Source organism: Pinus tabuliformis, chromosome 8 (genome assembly GCF_031772625.1).
Source record: "Pinus tabuliformis cultivar Carrire ecotype Pingquan chromosome 8, CPIR1, whole genome shotgun sequence".
Taxonomy (NCBI): Eukaryota; Viridiplantae; Streptophyta; class Pinopsida; order Pinales; family Pinaceae; genus Pinus; species Pinus tabuliformis.
The window spans coordinates 255,896,175-255,904,320 of record NC_142294.1 but is presented as its reverse complement, the minus strand read 5'-3'; the positions used below and the strand labels follow the sequence as shown (position 1 = coordinate 255,904,320).

The 8,146-nt window shown below is 40.0% G+C and overlaps 1 pseudogene; it reads left to right on the top strand.

The window, feature by feature from the left end:
- The first annotated feature begins 5,275 nt into the window (after positions 1-5,275).
- On the top strand, positions 5,276-6,623 carry LOC149235126 (uncharacterized; annotated as a pseudogene).
- The last annotated feature ends 1,523 nt before the right edge of the window (positions 6,624-8,146 follow it).

Sequence of the window (8,146 nt, the reverse complement as noted above, 5' to 3'; positions counted from 1 at the left end):
TATCTCATGTGCCTTAGACTCTCCATGAATTTTCATGGCTAGAGCACATCCGATGCTACCCCAACTGAACACTCCCTCTTAGTGAGGACTATGCTCTAGTAATACTCCTCACTAAGCATCACTTTGATCATCTGGCATCAATCCCTATGCTGATCCTGGGCCTGCTGCCCAACATCCTCTGCACAACTACATCTTGTACTGCTAACCATGGCTCTGCTACTACCACTGCTGCATATGTACGTCAGCTCCCTCTGCATCCGTGCTGCTACCCATGGCCCTGCCACTACCACTGCTGCATCTACACTGCAACCCCTCTCATCATGCTGCATTGTTCTGCCCATAACATTGTCACTACTAACTATTGTACTGCAACTCAATTACCAAGAAGTAAGTAACCGATCTTCCAACTCTGACATCTCTGTCAGGCTAGAGACACCCTCGATGCTGAAGCTCCCTTTGTCACTAACAAGTGCTCCCTCTCTGACCTCCGCGTTGTTGCAACAACTTCATGCATCTCGCACCATTGCACACCTCTTTGTGCCATCTTGCACTGGTGCAACACTCCCGTGCTTCTCACACTACTTCCTAATGCTATCCTAGGAATCTTGCACTGTAGCTCCCTTTGTTGCTCCATCCGCATCCGTCTCTACTGACGTCTCCCAGTACTGCTACTCCTCTTTGGGGCTCTCATAGCAAGGTATAATCCAAGAGGTTGGGTACCTCGAGGATCCTTCCCCTCATCGCCTGTATTCCATCTGACTACAGCTCGATGTCCGCCCACTTCCACTCAAGTGATGTGTGTGCACTCATGGCACAGTCATTGTCTGTCTCCACTTCCTTCTCTACCCTTGCTGGCGCAACCTTGGTCTCGAGGCCTCTCCCTTGCTCTTCTTCCTTGGACACTAGGTCGCATAATGACCCGGGTCCTCACAGTGGAAGCATTTGACCTTGTAGAGGTCCTTCCTCTTCCATTTCTCTTGCTTTCCCTCAAATGCTAGGGCAGCATCCACCTCCCCCTCCTTCTTGATTTTGATCCCCTTGCCACTGCTTCCCGCCTTGCCCAGCCTTCTGATCTTTTCTTGGCGAAGAGCAGCCCACATTTCCTCCCAATTTGGAAGGGTCACCCTACCTAGTATGTTTTGGACAAACACCTCCTAGTCTTCTGAGACTGCGTTCTAGGCTATTGTCACCATCAATTCTTGATCCAACGTGGCCCCTATGTAAGTCAACTGATCCCGGATCTCCTTCAATCAATCGAGGAAGGGGTTGATCTGTTCTCCCTTTTGCAACTTGTATGATCACAACTGATTTTCTAGTCACATCCTTCTCTGCACAGAAGTATGTTAGTACAATTTCTTTAGGGCCTCCGACATCTCATTTGTCATATCCTTTTTGGAAATATGTGCTACTACATAGTCCTTGACCCGTTAAGAATGATGCTCTTGGCGCTCGCCATTGCCTCCTCATACTTGTCATTATCAGTTGGGTCAACTAGGATAGCTATCGTCTTCAAGATGAAGTGCTTGACACGATTCCTGTTTAGAATGGATAGGATTATGGCCTTCTATACTATGAAACTTGAGGCTCCGTCCAGTCTCTCCTGGTCTCTTACCCTGTTCATTGCCATCTCGCTGCTCCTCTACTTCCCTCCTGGAAGTTCTTAGTGTGACTCCCTCTAAGCCTCAATTTCCCTCTTAGAAACCCTTTTGCCAATGCCGAGATTCCCCTGCCCCATTCGTTAGTGCAGTTGCACCACTAATCCATATTTCTCGGGTAGAAATCCTCATTACCAACTCCCTCCTCCTTGTCCTTGCCCTGTTAGGTATTGTTCTCACTATAGTCCCCCACCAACTCCACTCTGCAACCTACCCACAACCTTCTAAACCCCAACAAACTGAAGGTTAGAGCTCCTAGGCTCTACACAATCCCGACACTGGCAATTCAACTTCCTCAACCAACAGAGTCAATCCTCCTGACCTCTACGTGGATCTGTGTGAGGTTGTCTTTGCGTACCTCAGCCTCTGCATTGCCTCTTCCTAGCTCAATCTTGATGATGCAGGAATTGCATCACCCCTTCCTTGCTGCTACTCTGCTAGGAACAAGTTTTGTCACTCAGGACAATTGTTTTTTGCTACGATTTCCCTGCTCAGCCAATGTCCTCATTTCTCTTATGATCCGCAACCACACTCCAATGCCATGTTGGAATTTGTAAGTCTAACCTGTTAGAAACCCTTCATGTACGTTGTGATTTATTCCTACCTACTTATTCTATTAGTTAACAAGTTATTTACCATGTAAGTACTAGAAATAAATACAAGTACATGCTCAACACATTACAGATCATCAACTGAAGGAAACAGAAACAAGCACACAAGTGACACTGTTGTTTTTGGACTAATGTCCCCAGAAAAACCCAATGCGGGAAAACCAATGCAGCTATCTGAGGGTTTGATTTATTAAGCAGTTTCAAAATACAATCTGGGTGCCAAATCTAGCTCACCCAACAAAGAAAAATCTCGACAGTAGTACCTCTCTACTTAGAAGTAAATATTTCGGCTGAAACCCTGGATAAACACTTCGACAGCTCCACAGCTCCAATCTTCCCCACGAAACCCCAAAGTCAGTCTCTAGAGACTGCGCCAGTCTCTCTCTGGCCTAGTGTTAGACCAACGTGATTCAGGATTGGCCTAGGTCAGCCTTTCGAGGCACCACGTTAGTCCTCTAGCCCTCTGACTAAGCCACACTAGCCCTCTAAGGCACTGCGCAACTCTTGGCTGGCTTTGCATGAGCCCTAACTGGCTCTACGTGAATCCTTGGCTGCTTCTGCATCCCTCTCTTCGGCTACTGTGCTGATCCTCCCATTGCTATCTCTTCCTCTCTGCTTTTGTATTCACTTCCCCTCAGCTACAACTCTGATCACTCTATCAACCTTCTCAACAAACCCAGCCCCAGAAAGTCGAAATCTTGATCTCTTTGTGTGTTCTCGAAGTGTCCCTCAAGCCTCCTCTTATACTTTCCTCGTTGAAAAATCAATGGTTGATATTAAGTCCCGAATCAATGACTAAGATTAGATCTGACTTGATCCATCACTTTTGGACCATTCTAACATAGTTTTATATTAATTCACATTAATGTTTTAACAACATTTAAAATATTAATTATTTTAATATCTCTCAAACTTTTTAGAATCTGCCCAAACCATTTCGGGGTATTGGAGATCTCATATGCCTTAGCCTCTCCACCAATTTTTGTGGCTATAGCACATTCGATGCTACCCCAAATAAACAACGTGGTCATGGAGAGAGAGAAGGGGAGTAAGTCACTGCTGCAAGGATCCAAACCATGGGAGGAGGAGGTGGTTACCGCTCATGAATTAAGAGTCTACAAGTAGGTGTACATGGTCTCAATGAGGTGGGGGAGGCATACCCATACCCACCGAGACAACTGAGTACATCAAAGTAATTATGAGAAAAATAATATATAGTACATTAATGTGTTAGCACAAATCGACCAGAAAATAATATAATGAAATGCAAAGCACATATACATGTGCATAGAACAAAGAGCTCATGTGTTGGGCTTTAAAATGTCATACAAATATCACTCATTACCATACATTTTTCACCTATTCTTCCATTATATCACTCATTATTCACTACCATGTCACTTCATGTTCCCTATTGTTCATCATTAATGGGTCTGATTAATATCTTCCAAATATTATTTATTTTCAAACATTTTTAAGATAAATTCTTGATTAAATATTAGAAAATAATATATTTTATTTCATATATGGAAAGTGGATTGTTTTTATGACATGTGTAGGTACAAAGGAAGCTTCCAAGACACCTTTATGTGGCCTTGAATGATCAAATTCGAATTTGATAAGATAAGCCTCATGGAGAAGATCATGATCTCATGGAGAAGATCAAGGACAAAAGGGGGTTATGTGTCTAGATGGTTGAGAGATGTATGGAACTAAATAGAGATTAGAGGATCAACATTATGAGTTTGTTATCTCATCCCATTGTATAAATAGGAGTACAATCTCCTTCATTTGTAATCTTAGAATCTTCATTTGTAATCTTAGAGTTCCATTTGTAATCTTAAAGTTGGTTTGTACATCATGATGGAGATTTTGAAATAAAGAATCATACTTTGATTTTGTTGCTTCTACATTTGAGTCTCCTTTGAAGTGGTGTGCTTGTGGAGTTATGGAGGGCCCCCACAGCCTCACTTGCATGCTTATTTTAGGTATAATTTAATTTATGTTTTTATTTCGTTTGAGCTTTTAAATTTTTGTTAGATATTCTAATTGTTGGAAGAGATCTTAAAATTCAGGGGTTCTTGTAAGGGAACCTTAAGACCTCCGACAAATTAGGAATCTCTCTAGTTCGTTTGTTTTATTTCATTTCAGATTTTAAGTTCTTGTTAGATATTCTAAATGTGGGAATAGATCTTAAAATTCAAGTGTTCTTGTAAGGGAACCTTAAGACCTCTAACAAATTAGGAATCTCTCTAGTTTGTTTCATTATTGGAAGAGATCTTGTCAAATGCGTTCTTGTAAGAGAACCAATAGATCTCAGACAAACTATAAATCTTTCTAGACCTATAGGTGGTACTTCTAAGTTTACCTTCCTGGGTTGACATTAATTGAACTCTAATTTGCATCTGCATTTTAGACCAAACATTTTGGCGCCGTTGCCAGGGATCAAACGCGGGTCACCCGCGTGATAGGCGGGAATACTTACCACTATGCTACAACAACCAAAATATAAAAAAACAAGCTGTAATCTTGGCATGCTAATAAACACCTTCAAAATACCTCTATCTGCACTAGTTCTCAGTGAAGATGAGACCATCCAAGAAGCCAATCAAATGATCATGACTTCCTTTACTGTGAAGGCATATAAGGTTGTGGCCTTAATATTCTAAACAAGTAATCACGTATCTCTAGTAGTAAGCGTTCCACAAGAGAAGGGTATCCAGACATGTTGGACATTTGTTCATGATGCTCCAGAAAGTACAAAACACACATATGGCCCAAAAATTCCTAATTACAAACCGCAGGAGGGTTTATTCATGGAATATTAGATTGAATGATCAAATGCTTAGTGCTTGTGTTCATAGCTACCTTATTACAGAGGAGGCTCTTGGGCATAGTTTTAGAGTTCATAATGGACGGCTTAATATATCTTCTGAAAGATGCAATTGAATAGGAGGCTCTGGAAGAAGAGAATTTTAGGGTCTGGAAAAGGAAAGGAGAGTTGAATAAATGGGGGCCTGCTGTTGTCATCTAAGAACAAATGTTCTCGTTAATTACAGCTCAGGCCTTTGTCAAGGACGTTACTGCATTCCTGGCTATGCAAGTTGTACTCGTGGAATGTTGTGTGCTTCTAGAGCAGAAGAGATAGATTCTTCTTCTGTGCAAGATGGGATGCGTGTTCAAACAACTTCTACTGGACTAGTGAAAAAATAGAATAAGAGTGGTATGGAATAAGAGTGGTCCTGTTCAGAGTCAGGAGTCTCAACTTATGAGAGTAAGGTTCTGATGAAACTCAAGGTGAAAAGGCAGTTCCATTGCAAAATTAGAAAAATGTAGGAAGCAAGAGTGAATTATCAGATTGCAAACCCAATTACTTCCACCACTTCATAGTGGATGCCAACATCTTCAAAACCCAACCCCTTAAAAATGTCAGTTTTAAAAAGAGATTTTTGATTGAACCAGGACAAATCTAGAAAAACGAAGACATGGGTTTTCTCTGGAACAGAATGATTTACATAACCTAGAAATTGTTTGCTTGAATCCCTAATGGTTTGAGAGAAAACTATGGTTCTTTGGAACCCTATTTTGATAATTGCGTGAAGGAAAAAACGGTTTTTACAATTAATGTGCAGAGAATTACGGGTTTTGCTGGTAGTGAAGTAGATTTTGAGCGATTTCAATGATTTTGCATGCATATTTATTGGCTTGATTTGAGCTATTTGCACCCTCACATGTTGCTTGGCTCAAAATGAGCATCTACAAACCAAAGTCAAGAAAGCCAATACGCCCATCGTGAAGCTATCAAAGCATTTTTGATCTAGTCTCTCTCTCTGCTTATTTGTCGAGCAGAAAGGGTTCCCCGTCTCTTAAATTAGATCCATCTGCTTCAATTATTCCATGTTCTGTTATACATCCAGATTTAGCCTCATGTTTAGCACATAATGGCGATGCAATGTATTCAACGTTCATGAAGACATATCCATTATATTTCTCATTGACGTTTGTGCTACATGTTGTCCTTCATCTTCCAAAGTTTATGGAGTCTCCCATGTGGACATTTTGGAATGCTATTAATGGGGTTGTGCGCTCTACATCAATCTGGTCGGCCTTTGTAGGAATATTTCAGGGAGTTATATGCTTGCAAAGAAAGGTTTTAACAAGGGACCATAAGCTTGTGTATTGTTTTGATGGAGGCATGGCTGCTTTGTCTGCCTTGCTAGAGAGGAAGAGCAGACAAGATGAATTAGCTCTTTATGTGCTTCCTCGAGCTGCAGATTGATTGTGGTATATTTTAGTGAACATACATCTACTTCCAGATATAAGAACCTCTGGAGTGGCACTTTTCTGTAGAAGATAAACATGCCAGAAACTCACACAGTACATCAAGGACAAGAGAAGAGTTGAATCTGGAAGCCTTTTCTAGACTCTGACCACAATTTTGACAAGGGAATCTCTTTTATTTAAGTGGAGTGCTATGATATGTTTTAGCTTTTCCCCTGGCATAGTTAAATTCATTTTTTTCTCTTCTTAAAATTCATTCTTAAACATTCTATTTTTCACTAGTGACTTGGAGTAGGAATTGATTGTTGTATTCTTTTATAACGTACTCATCTACATGACACAACAAATCTATAATGCAAGCTTTTTGCCATGCACAAAAGTTAGCTAACAAAAACAAAAACAGGGAGTAAATTTACTTTTCATGGTTATTTCTTTACGAATGGATTGCAATAGCGCAAGTACCCTATAGTTGGTTGCAGTCCCACCATTGGTAGAGGCCAGCATATAGTTAGTATGGATGGATCCACATAAGGGCAATTGTATTAATATCATTATTGAGTCAATTTAAACACTTTGATTGTCCTTAATCTATTTTATTTGGTACAAAATTTTTGTGTAGGAATCATGAAGGAAATGGCCATTTCTTCTTGAAAACACTTATGTTTTTTTTTTCTGCCATGTTTTTTTACAGGTTACAGGATAATCAAGTGATCATTAAGGAGATTAAATTCTGCACAATTGGTCTTCACAAGACTAATTTCATGAGAAATCCAAAAAAAACAAGTCCATAAACATAAACGAAATTTCCACAAAATTACAAGTTTTTGCAACTTCCTGTAAAAGCTTAATGGTTTGACATGTTGCATGATAGATTAGCAAATTTGAAGCAGGTGGCTAGTCAACGCTGGTCAAACTCAACAATTTTAGTTGAGATTTTCATGCCATAGTTCATTTTTTCCAGCAAGAGTCATTATACATTCCTCACAATCCACATACACTTCATTACATTTTCATCAATCTTAACCCACCAATAAAAGAAAGAAAGCTCATTTACAAGCTTTTTGTTCCACTTTACATATTCATTGTCAAATTCCTTTTTTCTACCCTTAAAAGTAAAACCTTGCTTCCATACATCATTGAGTCCATAATCCTTGAGTCTAAATATTTTTCTAAAAACACTTTGAAACTTGCATGCCTTAAGGGCAAGCTATCATGCCGACAAACAAGGGAATACATCAATGTCCCTTGTTCGTCGGATCTTCTAAGTATTTGACAACAACAAATTCAATCATACTTAGAAAGATCTGTTTGGGGCATCTTGACTCTCATCCACATCAAAGATGGGAGCTCTCGTGTTGACTAGTGGCATCCATTAATGGCCACTAAGTTAACAATTTCTTGTTATGTTCAACACCAAAACATTTAATCACATAGCAATATTTTTGCCATCGAGCGTTGAAGACTTGAAGACCCATATTTTATAGCAGATGAAGCAGATTTCATTTTATTGTTTTCCAGTTTCTAAATGACTTGAGGAAAAGTCAATAAATAAGGTTGGGGGGAAAATGTAATTTCTATATTTTATATACCTTCCAAGCC